Source organism: Corythoichthys intestinalis, chromosome 9 (assembly GCF_030265065.1).
Source record: "Corythoichthys intestinalis isolate RoL2023-P3 chromosome 9, ASM3026506v1, whole genome shotgun sequence".
NCBI classification, from domain to species: domain Eukaryota; kingdom Metazoa; phylum Chordata; class Actinopteri; order Syngnathiformes; family Syngnathidae; genus Corythoichthys; species Corythoichthys intestinalis.
Window position 1 is genome coordinate 37,129,902 of NC_080403.1, and position 17,458 is coordinate 37,147,359.

Sequence of the window (17,458 nt, forward strand, 5' to 3'; positions counted from 1 at the left end):
TTGTCAACATGGGTAAACCTCAACCATGAGAGACATAATGTGGAAAAAACCCCAGAAAATCACATTGTTTGATTTTTAAAGAATTTATTTCCAAATTAGAGTGGAAAATAAGTATTTGGTCACCTACAAACAAGCAAGATTTCTGGCTTTCAAAGAGGTCTAACTTCTTCTAACGAGGTCTAACGAGGCTCCACTCATTACCTGTATTAATGGCATGCTGTTTTAGCTCATTATCGGTATAAAAGACACCTGTCCACAACCTCAGTCGGTCACACTCCAAACTCCACTATGGCCAAGACCAAAGAGCTGTCGAAGGACACCAGAGACAAAATTGTAGACCTGCACCAGGCTGGGAAGGCTGAATCTGCAATAGGTTAAACACTTGGTGTAAAGAAATCAACTGTGGGAGCAATTATTTGAAAATGTAAGACATACAAGACCACTGATAATCTCCCTCGATCTGGGTCTCCATGCAAGATCTCACCCCGTGGCGTAAAATGATACAAGAACGGTGAGCAAAAATCCCAGAACCACATGGGGGGACCTAGTGAATGACCTACAGAGAGCTGGGACCACAGTAAATACTATCAGTAACACAATGGGTCGCCAGGGACTCAAATCCTGCACTGCCAGACATGTCCCCCTGCTGAAGAAAGTACATGTCTAGGCCCGTCCGCGGTTCTCTAGAGAGCATTTGGATGATCCAGAAGAGGACTGGGAAGAATGTGTTATGGTCAGATGAAACCAAAATAGAACTTTTTGGTAGAAACACAGGTTCTCGTGTTTGGAGGTGAAAGAATATTGAATTGCATCCGAAGAACACCATACCCACTGTGAAGCATGGGGGTGAAAACATCATGCTTTGGGGCTGTTTTTCTGCAAAGGGATCAGGACGACTGATCTTTGTAAAGGAAAGAATGAATGGGGCCATGTATCGAGATATTTTGAGTGAAAATCTCCTTCCATCAGCAAGGGCATTGAAGATGAGACGTGGCTGGGTCTTTCAGCATGACAATGATCCCAAACACACAGCACAGGCAACAAAGGAGTGGCTTCGTAAGAAGCATTTCAAGGTCCTGGAGTGGCCTAGCCAGTCTCCAGATCTCAAACCCATAGAAAATCTGTGGAGGGAGTTAAGGTCTGTGTTGCCCAACGACAGCCCCAAAACATCACTGCTCTCGAGGAGATCTGCATGGAGGAATGGGCCAAAATACCAGCAACAGTGTGTGAAAACCTTGCGAAGAGTTACAGAAAACGTTTGGCTTCCGTTATTGCCAACGAAGGGTACATAACAAAGTTTTGAGATGAACTTTTGGAATTGACCAAATACTTATTTTCCACCATGATTTGCAAATAAATTCTTTAAAAATCAAACAATGTGATTTTCTGGGGGGGGTTTCCACATTCTGTCTCTCATGGTTGAGGTGTACCCATGTTGACAATTACAGGCCTCTAATATTTTCAAGTGGGAGACCTTGCACAATTAGTGGTTGACTAAATACTTATTTGCCCCACTGTATTGGTGCATGTACAAAACAGGTCTATAAATCACAATTTAGAACGTTATTAGAAAAACATTAACGAAGGTGAAACATAACTGGAAACTTCCACCATCAAATTCATCCACAACTTTAGGTGGCACGTGTAAAAAGTAGAATGCACGTAGTCTCGATATATGTCCATCATCATACAGTAAGTGTTGCTGTAGGCACATGAAGTTGTCTTCGCTTGTCTAACAGTGTGTTCCACCTGCAAACAAACAAAAAACTACCCTAAATTGATGTATTTAGGGTAAGAAGCTCATGTTTGACTTGCAGTATATGAGCGTCTTCCATTCTTTATCTTTGTATAACTACGTTAAGCGAAGTTAATGATGTCTCAGCTGTGACGCAAAACACATAAATGGGTAGTCAAATTGAACATAATTGTACTATCCTACACAAACATTAGACGTACTGAGTACTACTAGTCTAGTAGTTAGCATGTGTTGCAGCAACATAATCATAATTATAATAATAAATTATTTTGTTTCCTCCACAATTTGTTCTTCTTCAGCATTCTCCCCAGTGTCTGGAGGCTCATTTTCATATTGTGGGATTCCTATAAAACAACTCTAATTTGACAGTTAGTGACTCACTTCTTTGATGTCCATTAACCCCTTCAAACCGTAGTGAGACACGGCACCTGTACACATCGGTTGGTTGAATAAAACTACGATATCATACATATCATTTAATTAATTTTGTCGAGAAAAAGTATACGATACCTTCACAAAGTCACGGATAAGGTTGGGTGCAACATCTACAGTATTTATCAGCTAGAGCCCACAAGTAGCTTAGCTTGTGCGTAGACTCTGACAATATTTTTTTTTTTACCCTGGGCGCAAACGGGCACCAGCAAGTTAAATAAATAAATAAATAAATAAATATTACATTTCCACTGGTGAAAATAGGCTCTTGTTTTGTTTAGGAAAAAAAAAATTCATACTTTTTTTTTTTTTTTTTTTAGTGGCGGGAATGAACTTCCACAGGGCCATGTAAAGAGGGTTACGACACTCTTCGATGTCACCGTGGATGGTCACGTGGTTCATGTAGGGCGTGAGTAATTCCAAGCACAAGCAGCACTGTAGTGGTTTGCAATAGAACTGCCAGCGGTAATTACAACATTTATGGAAAAATGGATAAAATCACGAATCTAACTACTTGTTTCATTATGTCATTATATTATGACCAGGGGTGCACATAAGTGGTCCGCATGCGTGCATGCGTTCTGGACGTAGACAAACGCGCTGGCCCTCAACGGTTTCCATACGCTTTTGCGTACTGATAGCTGACCACTGTATTTGCGCCGGACACGAGAAAATAACTTCTCAAAATGTCAAAGAAGCAGGCCACACTGAGTAATTACTTCCGTGTTCCCCCACCCCTGTCAAAAGACGACAGAGATGTCACCGGAGCTACCGAAAAAAAGGACTTTTGCTGAAAAGTTGCTACAGGGGGTACCATGGCTGGAAGCAAATGATGCTCGCACTGAAATGTGTTACAAAATGTGCCGTGAGAAGCCCAATGTCGCCGATAAGAGCAGTGCATTTTATGTAGGGTCAAAGAATTTCAGCCATTCAAACTTTGACAAGCACGAAAAAAACAGAGAGCATGTGGCAATTAAGCAAACTATCGATGTCAGACAAGTGGCGGAATAGGGCGGAATAAAGGTAATGAAAATGGCGCCATGCACTGATAAACGTGTTTTTGCTCGCATTTTACAAAGCTAAACATGCACGTTCAATGAGGTCTTATGAGGAGGACATCCCACTTTTAAAAAGGCTTGGAGTTAATGTGGGAGCCGCATAATGCCCTTTATTTTGAATTGGTGCTTTTATGTTTATTTCTTTACATTTCACTTCAAAGTAATGGCAATTTTGTTGTGCCAGTTGATGTTAATCAAGCATTAATTGTTAATATAATTAATTAAAGTTAATTGGCTCTAAGTAAAGCTTGTCATAAATTTATCGCATCAGGCGGGTCGGCTCTCAAGCTCAATGAGGACCAAGTCACATCTCCAGGTCCTCCTCTGAGAACCTGGGCAAAAAAATTATATGCACCCCTGATTATGACATATATGTAAGTGCTAGTTTTACATTTGGAGTGGTAAGGCGAGAACTAAAAACTATGTAAATTCTAATGCAGAAGGGAACTTTCCCAAGTTGTAGAGTCCCATAGCAAAGCAAAATTGAAGATGAGATCTTGTTCATGTCTCATTTAAATCTCTGAGAAGTGAATCAGCAATAATTGAGACCAGAGTGGCTTTCTCAGTTTTCTCAAATTTGTCTCATGAGAAGTTAGTCTCATATTGAGCATTACATGAGAAGGTCTTGAGAATAGTTCTATTGGCATGATTTTTCATTAAAGTCTCACAGTTGTCTCCTTTCTAGAGCTCACCATGAGACAACTACGAGTACTTGTGTTGATCTCAAATGCGTCTCAATTTTATCTCCTTACTTGGAGTCACGATCTCAGCAAGGTCTCAGTGAAAGACATGGATGAGCAAAGTATTTTATTTCTTAAACTTGCCTCAAAGCTGCCTCTTTTACTGATCTCGCCAAGCAACCCTATGTTGTGCCAGTCACAAATGTTTATCAATTTGATCTCCTTCCAGTCTGCAATTGCTCATTTTGGGTTTTCAAGGTTCTTGCATTGTAAGAAAGAGTAGTAACTGCTCTGACATATCCAATCAGTTCTTAATTCATCTCATGCCAAAATCTGAGAAAATTATACGTATAATCATTCAAATAATTAAATAACATCTGGTTAATTTGGTTCACCTTGTTCAATGTAAAAATTAAAGATGGGAGCGAAAAATCGGCAGCAAAAACTATCGGCCGCTACAAATGCATGATCGTTTTTGGTTTCAAAGACCGAAAGTTTGCCACAAAATAGTGTGAAGTATCAAAGAAATATATAAATGATTAAATGAAGCAAAATAAAATAAATTTGCTGCATCGCTGCTACACGTTTTCTGCAGTTGCTTTCCATCGATATGCTGCACCACATCGAGTACACTGCATATGAGCCTGTGCGTGGCTCGGTGGGAGAGAAGTTGTTCCCTAACCCAGAAGTTGTGGGTTCAATTCTTCCTCCTGATGAATTCATCTGAGTATCCTTGAGCAAGACACTAAACCCCATGTTGCTGTGTCACCAGCAGGTTGATGAGAATATAGTATCAAAGTGCTTTGAGTGCCTGAAAGGTCCTATACAAGTATAACTTCATTTTCAATTAAGAACATTTCTCAATTATTGCTCCAATCTAGTTTTCTCAAATCAATCTCCTTTGTCTCAATGATGTCTTTGCTCATTTTGACTCATCACTTGCTCCTAAGGATACCCTTAGGAGCGCAAACTTAGAAACAAATAAGCAGAGAATGAGATAAATTTGAGATTGTCTAATTCGTCTCACGAGACGAGATTAATTAACCGATGAGTAGCAAATTTTTTCTACGGGGTGAAAGTATCATGTTTGTGTTAGCATTAGCACGGGAAATCGACTTTTACATTGAAATGCAAGATGATTTAGGTTTTACTTTTTTCACAACTGGAATATTGTTTTTCCAGAGAATGTCTAGATTTCCTTGATTCACCTACCAGTGGTAAAATATTAAAGATAACACCATGTATAACATATTTTGTTTCCAAGTTCTAAGTGATAGTTCCTAGTTTGTTTTGTCGCATTGACATATATAAACGCTTTTGTTTCCCAAAAGGTTTGGGTTTGTGGTCAAGACTTTTAAATTCTAGTTTCCACTTTTCTTTACTGTTGTACTTTCTAATGCTTATATATATTTGTGTGTACATTTCCCTTTTTATTTTATGGTCTGAGCAGTAACAGGCTGACCCCCCACCTCTTCAATCTCTGCAGCAATGCTGACAGCACTCCTGTAACGAGTCACATTACATTTTGGAGGGAAAATGACAAGCACTACTCAATTAGGACATTTAGTGATGTACATAGTTTCTAAGGGGTGTACTCACTTTTGTTTCCAGGGGCTCAGATATTAATGGCTATATTTTGAGTTATTTTGAGGGGAAAATAAATTAACTTTATTATATAAACTGCACATAGACTACTTTCCATTGTGTCAAATAAGCCTGTCGCAATATGCAATAATTCCATTTATCGCACGATAAATAAAAATGAAGGCGGTAATTTTTCCGCTGCGATTTATCGCCTCGCGTGCACGTGCATGCGGGCGTGCGGTAGACGTGCTGTTAAAAGTTCGGATTCCTTGTAAAAACTGAGCAAAATGCATCTTCGTTCCAGGTCCGGCAAAAAATAGCGCCGGAGCCAATCGTTCCCATTATATCCTATTGTTCAACGTATACCGGCCGCGCCAGTGCTCCAGATTGACTGCGGACCATCTCTGGCGTGCCGGTGTTTTTGACGTGTGGCCGTTTTTCACGCGGGGCGGCTATTTTTCGGCACAACACCGGATATTTGAGTGGCAAATTAAGAGCGCTGTGCTTCAAACTCGTCCTGTTTATGAAAGTTGATTGTCATATGCTGGTGTTGTGCAGTAATGAGCAGATGTGACTTCTGTGGCATTTGCTAACTTTTTTAATGCGTGCACACACTAGATATCACGAAATAGCAAACTAGACGTGCTACGTCCCATGCCATTGGCTACGTGAAACCATAGTGATAATGGCACACATAGTCCATATACTACATCGATGAATTATAAACCGCCATGACTGAATGGAAGTTAAGAAAGCCAAATCAATCCACACCAGTGACTGTAGATAATGCTGCAAATATTGTTAATTCAGTACGTGACACAGATGGATTCGGACCACAAATGCTCATGTAGTAAACCTAGCTGCTAGGAGAGCTGTAGCAATCAACAGTGTGCCCCGCCTCACTTTACAAACAGTAAAGATTGTTCTCAGCACTTTTATACTAAATTTCTTCAGATCGGTAAGAAGTAAGCACATAGATATTATGCATTAAAATGCAAGTTTATATGATGGCAATTTAATTTTTGCTCGTTTGCAAAGAAAAAATAAAAAAAAAACGAAACAAAAAATATAGTTGTTCTTTTTTCCCCAAAGCATTAAATGTATTGAATCAGATCGAAAATCGTGTCCCCCGTATCGAAAATCGTACCGAACAGTGACTTAACTGTATCGTTGCATCCCTATGGAACACCATAGCAGAAGCTATGAGGGGAAACGTTTTCATTTGCCTAAATGCTTAAGTTATTAACTGCAATTGTATTTTTATTTATTTATTTTTTTGGGAAAAACACATTTTATTTATTCCGTGTTTCTGTGCGGTATTAATATTGTTGTCTTTTACTTAAGAGGCATGGTCTATTGTTTTTAGTTGTGATTTCTTATCGCGTTTAAATGGGTGTACTTAATCTATTAATATATACTGTATTCTCACTGTGTTATTGTAAATTGGTTTAAAAAAAATTGAGGGGGGGGGGCGCAATAATATCGCATATCGCAATAATTTATGAGATAAATTATCACACACTAAAATTTGTTATCGCGACAGGCCTAGTGTCAAAGTGTCATTTTGTCAGTGTTGTCCCATGAAAAGATATACTTAAATATCTTCAGAAAAGCAAGGGGTGTACTCACTTTTGTGATACACTGTATGCTGACAATTAGTGGAAAAGGGCCAGGCACATGACAAAGTGAAGACAAACCTTAGGTATCACATGTTCATTTGATGTTTCTGGTCTCTGTAACTACACATTGAAATTTCAAAAAGTTGTGTATATCAGGGGTGCACATAAGTGGTCCGCATGCGCGCATGCGTACTGGACGTAGACAAACGCGCTGGCCTTCAACGGGTTCCATATGCTTTTGCGTACCGATGGCTGACCACTGTATTTGCGGCGGACACGAGAAAATAACTTCTCAAAATGTCAAAGAGGCAGGCCACACTGAGTAATTACTTTCGTGTTCCCCCACCCCCGTCAAAAGACAGACAGGCGACAGAGACGTCACAAGAGCTACCGAAAAAAGGACTTTTGCTGAAAAGTGGCTGTAGCAGGTACCGTGGCTAGAAGTAAATGATGCTCGCACGGAAATGCGGTACAAAATGTGCCGTGAGAATCCCAATGTCGCCGATAAGAGCAGCGCATTTTATGTAGGGTCAAAGAATTTCAGCCATCCAAACTTTGAAAAGCACGAAAAAACAGAGAGCATGTGGCAATTAAGCAAACTATCAATGTCAGACAGCACCGTACTCGCCCTATGGACAAGTGGCGGAATAAAGGTAATGAAAACGGCGCCATGCACTGACAAACGTGTTTTTGCTCGCATTTTACAAAGCTAAACATGCACGTTCAATGAGGTCTTATGAGGAGGACATCCCACTTTTAAAAAGGCTTGGAGTTAATGTGGGAGCCGCATAATGCCCTTTATTTTGAATTGGTGCGTTTATGTTTATTTCTTTACATTTCACTTCAAAGTAATGGCAATTTTGTTGTGCCAGTTGATGTTAATCAAGCATTAATTGTTAATATAATTAATTAAAGTTAATTGGCTCTAAGTAAAGCTTGTCATAAATTTATCACATTAGGCGGGTCGGCTCTCAAGCTCAATGAGGACCAAGTCACATCTCCAGGTCCTCCTCTGAGAACCTGGGCAAAAAAATTATATGCACCCCTAATTATGACATATATGTAAGTGCTTGTTTTACATTTGGAGTGCTAAGGCGAGAACTAAAAACTATGTAAATTCTAACGCAGAAGGGAACTTTCCCAAGTTGTAGTCCCATAGCAAAGCAAAATTGAAGATGAGATCTTGTTCATGTCTCATTTAAATCTCTGAGAAGTGAATCAGCAATAATTGAGACCAGAGTGGCTTTCTCAGTTTTCTCAAATTTGTCTCATGAGAAGTTAGTCTCATATTGAGCATTACATGAGAAGGTCTTGAGAATAGTTCTATTGGCATGATTTTTCATTAAAGTCTCACAGTTGTGCACCCCTGTGTATGATTAAACAGTGGTAACAATATTGACCCACCATGTACTTTCCCAGAGTCCTGCTGCATGTAATGAGCTTGCTTTCATTTTCTTGAAAGTCGTGGTCCACTTTAAAGATGGACTATTTTCAGTCTTAGGTATTGCGAACCATCTGAACATTCTAACGGGAAAAAATGGTAGCCCAAGGCCATTAATCCAGAATCCCAGAGTGGGTGACTACTTGAAGTGACGACATGAAATGAGTATGAGGAAGTTAAGCTCCGTGTTGATTATTTGATTCTATTTTGCCTCTTGGGTATATGCAAAAAAAGCAATTTTCTAATCCAGTTGCATGAGAATTTATCTTATTTTTGTGTCATTACTCTAAATCATCAGACTGTGCTTTAAACAGACAGGTGGTTTTACGGTATAACCCAGAAATCAGTGCCCTAAATCCTTGATTCATAATCTGTCAGACACATGCACGCGCATACACTGTACTTCTAGGGCAATTTCCCCTCTAAACGATACCTATTTTGGGATGGTGTAGAGAAAAAAGGAGGTCTTCTTGTTGTATTGTATTTGCTGGAAACTGCAGTGGCCAGACAATTATCCGTTTGGATCATTTTTTTCTCCTCTCCTACTATATAGTACGGCTATCTGACTGCTCTTTGGAATGCTTCAGGCTAGTGCCTTCATTCGCTGTGAGGATAGGGCAGGGAAAATTTTTATTTTCTTCCCCTAACGGCTTGTTCCAAACATTCACACACAGGGGCATTGCACCCGCAAGGGATATGTCAACTTTTCCTGATGGAAGGTTTTACATCCACTCTTCTCACGCTTTACTTGAAGAGCAGGAAAGCCACTGCATAATGTACAAGGTGGTTGTGCTGTATTAAGTGTTGCTTTAAACCAGTGTTTCTTAATCATTTCTATTAATATTTGGCGATACAAATGTGTATTAAATAGTATATAGGTTTTACAGTTTAATATACAGAATATCTTGGTTTTTGTCATAATAGACAAGGATTTAACCATCTTTGCAAGGTTTTTGCTATTTGGGGTTGAGGCATTGACTTGACGGTCTGAATGTGACAAGTCGCATAGAAGTGGACCATTTCAAATCCGATCTGGGTCACTTTGGCTACGTTCATACTATAGGTCTTAATGCACGAATCCGATTTTTTCGTGTTTTTCCGACTCGAGTGAGGCATTAACTTGATGGTCTGAACGTGAGAAGTCGCATAGAAGTGGACCATTTCAAATCCGATCTGGGTCACTTTCGTATGTGGTTTAAATCCGATCTGGGCCACATTATTTCAGAACGTGGCTGGCGGTCTGAACTGTCAAGACTCCCAAATTGGAATTCATGCAGTAATTACGTCAGCAAAGAGCGAGAGGCACGAAGGATTCATTCATGTAGGCATTAGCGCTTAGCTTGAACTCTGCTTTTACGCACAAAGCGGGCTTGAACACATTCATTAAAAAAAAAAAATGAAGAAAAGGATAAGCCTTACGATTTTCAATTTTCACTCTGTGCACCAAATAAGCAGTATTTCTTTATTGCACACATGGCCGAGTCGGGGCAAACTGACGCACCCACGTCATTTCACGCACACATGAGCCTTGACGAGTGTGCGTGTATGCATCCTGTCTGTCCATATAAACTTTGAATATAAGACTAAATGGGGATTATTAATGTCTGTTATTTGTGTCCTCTTTTTGGAAATCAACATATGATCACCCTGGAATGACATACAGCTAGCATGTGTAATTTGTTTTGATGCTTCTGCGCATGCAGGTCACTTTCCTGAGCGCATCTCTGATGCGCATGCGTGATACAGATATGGCAAAAAATCGGATTTGTGCATTAAGACCTGTGGTATGAACCTAGCCTTTCATATGTGGTTTAAATCAGATCTGGGCCACGTTTTTCCAGGATTGTGGCGGCGGTCTGAACTGTCAAGTCTCCCAAATCGGAACTCGTGCAGCAATTACGTCAGCAAAGAGTGAGAGAGACAGCGCGCTACGGTAGCTGTTCAGCTGTGCATTAGCCTTAGTGCCTAGTTTGAACGTGGCTTTTGGGGAAGGAGCAGGCTTGACAACAGTCATAGTGTCATAGTGTCAGTCAAAGTGTCCGTATGTGTGTGTGTATGCGTCATGTGTATTCATTTGTTTTGATGTTCCTGTGCATGCGGGTTAGTTTGCTCACTGCGTATCGGACTGCGAATTGGTGCGCATGCGGGATACTTGAATGGGCTCAATGGACAAAGGCAGACTGAACTAGCACGCTCAAAAAACAGATATAACAAAATAATCGGAATTGTACATTAAGACCTGTGGTATGAATCTAGCCTAAGTTGCACCAGCTAAAAATATGCATTGAAGAGGAAAAATACATATGGCGGAAAACACTCAGGTGACTTGAAAAATTGTCCGATATGCATGTGTGATACATCTTTGGAAAGCTTAAAATCTCATTTTTCTGGGGGAAGAAAAAATTTGAACAGGAGGGCATTTTTTTTTTTTAAACGAAATATGAGACATCAATTAATGATTCTAAGCTAAAAACAACAGACATTTTGAATAATAAATATAATTAATTACCTCCGTTTTATGGCTGGGTTGAAACAAAAGCGGTTGCGCGACATCTGTAAACGGGGGTTTTCAGGGTAAAACAGATTAAAATTTTTAATCGTTTGACAGCCTTAATTTAAATATGATCTCCAAAGATCATGTTATGATTTTTTAGGTCGAGATACAGTTTGTTGTAGTTTAGCCAATTTTATCATTTGTCAATTTCAATTGTTACATCAACCAAAAGTTCCTTTCCACTGCAGAGGATTGTCGTTAATGTACAAGATAAACAATAATCACCACAGAACCGATCCTTGCGGACTACTGCATGTGACATATTTCTGTTGAGAACAGTAATCCAAAATTTGTTCAAATTGCTGTGGTACATGAAAATGTGCCACCTCTTAAAATAATTTATGACCCCCATTCCTTTCTCCCAAAATAGAAACTTTAGCAGCAACAGGCAAAAAGTAAAAAAAAAAAAGTTCATGGTGTGGCACCTCATTTTTTCAAGGAGAGGATGTTTTATTTTCTTTTTTTTTCACTTTGGAAAGAAATTCTGGAATCTTTAAATGGTAAAGAAATGCTGAAACCTGTCAAGGAATTTTGGCAAAAACAACAACAAAAAAGATATTGTTGTCGCTATGGTGGCTTTACCTGATTAACATGGTACAATAATCGTGGATAACATATTCACTAAAAATCCCATGACTATTTAGAAAAAGAAGGAACACTGCTTATCTAGTTCTGCAGGTGTTTCTAATAATATTACGCTTCACTCAGCAATTGTACCATTAAATCATTTACAGATATGCTGGTCTCCATCCACTGGATTAATTATCTTGAAGGACTTGATACTATATTGATTTGACACACAAGCGTGGCATTCCTACTAGGTTTGTGCCTCCACAGTGTAGTCTGGCTCCGATTTCCAAGACATCTGTTAAAGCAACACTAAAAGGAAGCTGAGAATTACTGTGGGATTATGTTTAGCTACTGTACACTGTGTACAAAATGTTGAATTTAGCAACATATTGTTATTTGATCCAAAATACAATATAACGGAATGGCTGGACTCGTAACATGAAGAGTTTTGTTCCAGCCAGCTGCCTTAGAACAGAAGTGCTATTTAAGTGCCCCAGAACAGTCATAAAATATAAGTGACTCAATACCTAACTTGCACAGTAGTGCTGCACTCTATTATTGCTGTAACACAATGGACATCACTCAAAAGCTGTCCTACTTTTACTTTTGTTTGACATTAATAACAACTTTAGGTTGAGCAATGATCGGACAAAAAACATTTTATCATTTAATAGTAGGGTGGGTCTGCCAGCAGCATATGTCTTCGACAGCCCCGAACTAGGTTTGTCAGTCTATTTCAGAACAAATGTTATGAATATATTCACATTCGCATTGCATTCTTAGCAGACTAAGGCAGCAATTGTCTGTGGAATCGCTCACCACTAAATGTCACAAAAACTTGAAGGAGTTAAAGGAATGGTAATCATTTTGATCAAATGCATCCCAGCAGAAAGCATCGTGTGTAAGTATTTAGAAAAATAAGTTTTCATTCCTTATTTAATAGTGAAGAAAAATGTCAATGAAGGCCAATATTTTCAGGCATAGACTAAATGAATGCTTTTTTTGACCGTGACATCGCCATCGTAACCGGGAAGTGGGTCAACATGGACACACCCTCGCATACAATCCATGTTATTACTGCTTGTTTTCTGCTGGTAACCTTTCAAAAAAGAACATGCCGAGTAAACGCTGTTGCTATGGAACTTGTAGAAATGACTTTAGACATTCCAACATATGAAGGATATTTTCTTCTTTCCCAAAGCCAAAAGCTCAGAGGAAAAAATGTGGAGAATGGATCAACTTGCGTGGACGTCCAAAAGACCAGTTTAACGCCAGCTAGGTGAAGCCATTCACAGCTACACCAACTCACACCTACAGAGGACGAAGAGGTAAGCTATGTTGATATTTTTACTTATATTTTAGCATGGTGTTTGGCGTGCTGCTTCTGTCTGAAAATGAATGACCTGAAAAAAATTTAAATGGTATTTGACTGCCACTGTTGTTACCTTTCCGGTTGTAAAAAATAAAACAATTTTAGTAAGGGGGAAGTGTAAATAAATTATAGAATTAAGATTTTTATTAATGAAAAAAATAAAAGTTTTCGTTGGCTGTCACCGAGTAGCATTTGTGATCGCTACACAAAAAAAGTAATGTAAATTACCCCCAAGAACGGTCAGTGACGTAAGACAACCAGAGGATATGATATATAAGAAAGACAGGGCACATGGTGGTAAAGGATAGATTGTTGAAACAGTAGAATGTCATTGTCAGTGGCGTAAGGCAATGCGCAGAATAAAAAAGTGTCGATAAAAAAGCTACCTCTGGATCAGGTCGGCTCTTTTTCCCGTTTATTTTTCAGCCCTAGACACTCAAGCCATCTCTTTAACTCAACATTTGTATGTTCTTCCACATCTTTACCAGTGAATTTGGCACCAGGGACATCATTTTCCAACAGAATTGGTAGGTTTAGCTCAGTAAACATCTTGTTCGTATACTATTTCCATGCATTTAGCATTAGGAACAAATGCGAGCTTGACCCGCTTAGCAACAATTGCTAACATCATGAATATTGATGTGTTCCGTGCGGTACGCCATTGCTGTGAATAGCCATTTTTAAATGCTAGAAGTGGTTTAGCCAATCAAATACAATATGAGTACGTTTAAAAAACAAACAAACAAACAAACAAAACACAATACAATACAAAAACTACAAATCAACCAGTTTACATAATATAAATGTGCACCAGTAACATTTTTCCCTTGAGACATAGACAAAAACAAATTAAAACAAATAAAAATGAACAAATATACATGTTATATGTTAAATATTTCTAAATGAGCTTCAATTGCAGACTTGAATCTTTGGATTCAAATACGTAATTGTTTTCCCGTATAATACAATCTTTTGTTTCAAATATGAGTACATCAGACAATGAATGAATGAAATATTTATTGTCATCATCATCGGTATCATTGACAATCATTGACAATTACAAAATGTGATATGATTTGCCCGAAGGAAGAAAGAACCGAAGAAAAAGGACAAAGGCAGACGAGAGGAAGCATAAGCTTATCATTTTCCCGTCCCCCCCATACAGCTAAAGATGCACAATCAGACATGGTACAGTTACATACATCACATGGCCACAAACTTTACAATAACACAATCAACAATCTGGGTTTACAATAACTTAGGGTCCAGTCAAGCAGCAGGCAGGGGCCGTTTATATGGCATACGCTCCGAGAATACAACAAATTTCATGTTTGCATTTATATGGTTCTGTCTCCATTCGAACAATGTCGCAATTCCATGTGAAACGATGTAGTATTCATGCCAAGGCCTAGGCGGCAGTGCAGATTTTCAAGGCGACAGACAGTTCTGCACTTCCTTGACACCATCAACCTCCTCAGCCCGGAAGACAACATACCCGCCCACTCCAAGCAACGGCATTTTTCTTTTGCTCCAAAAGGAACAAAAATGCAAACATTAAACATATTTAAATTAAAAATATTATTAAAAACAGTCAATTAAAGCCAACATTCCGCCATGTGTGCTGTTTTTAATGTTTAGTAGCAGCGCTGCGCACCTCCAAAGAGGCGTGTGCCAGTGCTGACGTCATCGGCGCGGGAGCTTGATTGCGGAGGAAGCCCCACAATCGAATCCTGACTGAATTGTGGGATGCACTCTTGATTCATTACCAGTTGGTGAAAAGAAACAGGGACAAAATCGATCGGCATTCCCATTCACACTTACAGCTTTCAGTTATCTTAACATTCATGAATATGGAATGTGTGAGAAAGCAGAAGAAAACCCAAATAAGAAAGTGGAGAATGTGCAAAGTAATAGGTTTGTCCACTGTAATTTTATTCTTCTCATGAAATGCAAGGGTCCAAGCCAGGGGTTTCCAAACAAAGCACCACCGGTTTGATAAATTTGATAAAATTTATCCCGCCCAAAAATTGCACAGTTTACATTTAAGCCTGTGACACCTCAACTTACATTTAGTGAATGTGCATGAACGGGCATAGGAGGAATACAAATATTCAAAAATATTTTAAATAAATGAGTAAATACAACTATAAAACAAACTAACATTGTTTTACTCACACACATACATACAGAGATCTGAGTCAATGTTCAAAGAAAGAACCAGAAAATTCCTTGACTGCTTAGTTTTATTCGAAATGGTGAGATTGGGAAAAAAAGACAAGAAATAAAATTGACTGCACCGTAAACACAACCTTAACAAGCTCAAAAATGCTAAAATTTTTGCCTGGTACACCAGACTTACCGCTGTTCCAGCTATTGAGTCTGGCCACCATTCAGGGGATACAATTTCCAGGGCGGAGCAAGCCACAGCAAACAGAGAGCGGAGTGGACCAATCAGCGACGGGCAGACGTGACGTTAGTAAAGCGATGAGGGCAGGACGAGGGACTTGCGCGCGGAACTAAACATACGAGGAGAGCGGCGTTTATTCAACATGGCTAGCGCGAGACAGAGTGTTGTCAATGACTCGTGTCGATGTGTTTTTGGTAATTTAAAACTGATTTTACCGTGGATTGGAACATATTCTCGTCTCTCCTGTTCACCATCTGTGTTGTTGTGGAGACGACTTCCGACGCGGAACAGTGACGTTGCTCGTTAAGAACACGTCACGCAAATAAACGAATTGGATTTGTCGATTGATTTTGTACCTGCTCGAGAGGCCGTTAATGGGCTGGTTCCCAGACCTTTCTCTCAGTGTTTGAAAGATACAGGCAACTATCAGGTGTATATCGCCACCTACTGTACAGGAGTGTAGTGGTTTTTATTGGTCAATATCTTGTTCACTTGCTAAATCTTGCTTGTACCCGTGTTGCTGCCTCTGGTGGTCAGCTGGAGGCATGAAAACGAAACTATCATTTCAAACAATGAGAAAAAACGCAGGTGACAGTTTGAAAAGTGGTGGAGTAAACAGTACAGATACTTGCTGTTAAATATTGTAAAAAGTAATTCATATTTGTACTCAAGTACGGATACACAAAAATGTACTTAAGTAGAGTAATGATGTACTTTGTTACATTCTACCATTGCTTTTGATCAGCAATTAGCTGTGACCCTTCTGAGGGTTAAGTTGCATCAAACATAGGTGGATGGACAGGTGGATAGTCATCTGTCAACATTTATCAACTGTTGCCTTTCTGTTTTGTGTTTTTTTTGTTTTGTGCTGCAATGCCTGCCTGAAAGATGGTGGGTGGTGACATGGCAACGCACATAATTTGATCAGCAGCTTTTTTTTAACAGCTGCTGAGTGCCAGAGGTAGGTAGTTTCTTTGCATACTTCTATGCAATTGGCAGTAGTTTTACCTTATTTCAGTTTTGTCACATCTGCTTACTCTACTTTTCTCCCGAGTTCTACCTGCCACAAATTCGGGAAGAGCAGGCGAGGAATAAGGAAAGTGTGGACCCAACTGCAGGAACAGGTTTAATTGCTCTACTTGCCTAAGTACAGTGGTATGAAAAGGTATCTGAACCTTTTGGAATTTTCACATTTCTGCATAAAATCACCATCAAATGTGCTCTGATCTTTGTCAAAATCACACAGATGTAAAAACAGCGACTGCTTTAACTAAAACAACCCAAACATTTATAGGTTTTAATAATTTAATGAGGATAGCACGCAAACAATGACAGAACGGGGAAAAATAAGTAAGTGAACCCTCTGCCTAAGTAGACTTAAAGAGCAATTGAAACCAATTTCTACCAAACAATTTAAGTCAGGTGTGTTCCCAATCACTGATGAGTGGTTTAAAGCTACCCTGCCCACTATAAAACACACACCTGGTAAGAATTATCTGGATGAGAGGCATTGTCTGATGCGCATAATGGCTGGGTCAAAAGAGTTGTCTGAAAACCTAATTTGTATAAAGCTGGGAAAGGATTAAAAAAAACATCTCTAAACGTCTGGATGTTCCTCAATCGACAGTCAGAGAAGTTGTCTACAAATGGAGAGAGTTTGGCACTGTTGCTTCTCTCCCAAGGAGTGGCCGTCCACCAAAGATGACACAAGAGTTCAGCGCAGAATACTCAGAGAGGTAAAAAAGAACCCTAAATTGTCTGCTAAAGACTTACAGAAATCACTGGCACAGTCCAATATTTCCGTGCACATATCAACTATATGTAAAACTATGGCCAAGAACAGTGTTCATGGGAGGACTCCAAGGAGGAAGCCACTGCTGTCAAAAACATTGTTGCTCATTTAATGTTCACAAAAAGGCACTTGGACACTCCACAGAAGTTGTGACAAAATAATTTGTGAACTGATGAAACCAAACTGTAATTGC

General features: G+C 39.3%; 1 protein-coding gene across 2 annotated transcripts in view; it reads left to right on the top strand.

The window, feature by feature from the left end:
- drd5a (dopamine receptor D5a) overlaps positions 1–16,626 on the top strand; it is a 45,779-nt gene extending 29,153 nt beyond the window's left edge. The window contains exons 2-4 of one of the 2 annotated variants that reach the window (XM_057845474.1): positions 12,896–13,022; positions 16,362–16,434; positions 16,528–16,626. The gene's annotated coding sequence lies outside the window, so the exon portion shown is untranslated. Of the gene's footprint in view, positions 1–12,895; positions 13,023–16,361 lie in introns of both variants that reach the window. The other variant, XM_057845473.1, reaches the window with a different exon arrangement.
- The last annotated feature ends 832 nt before the right edge of the window (positions 16,627–17,458 follow it).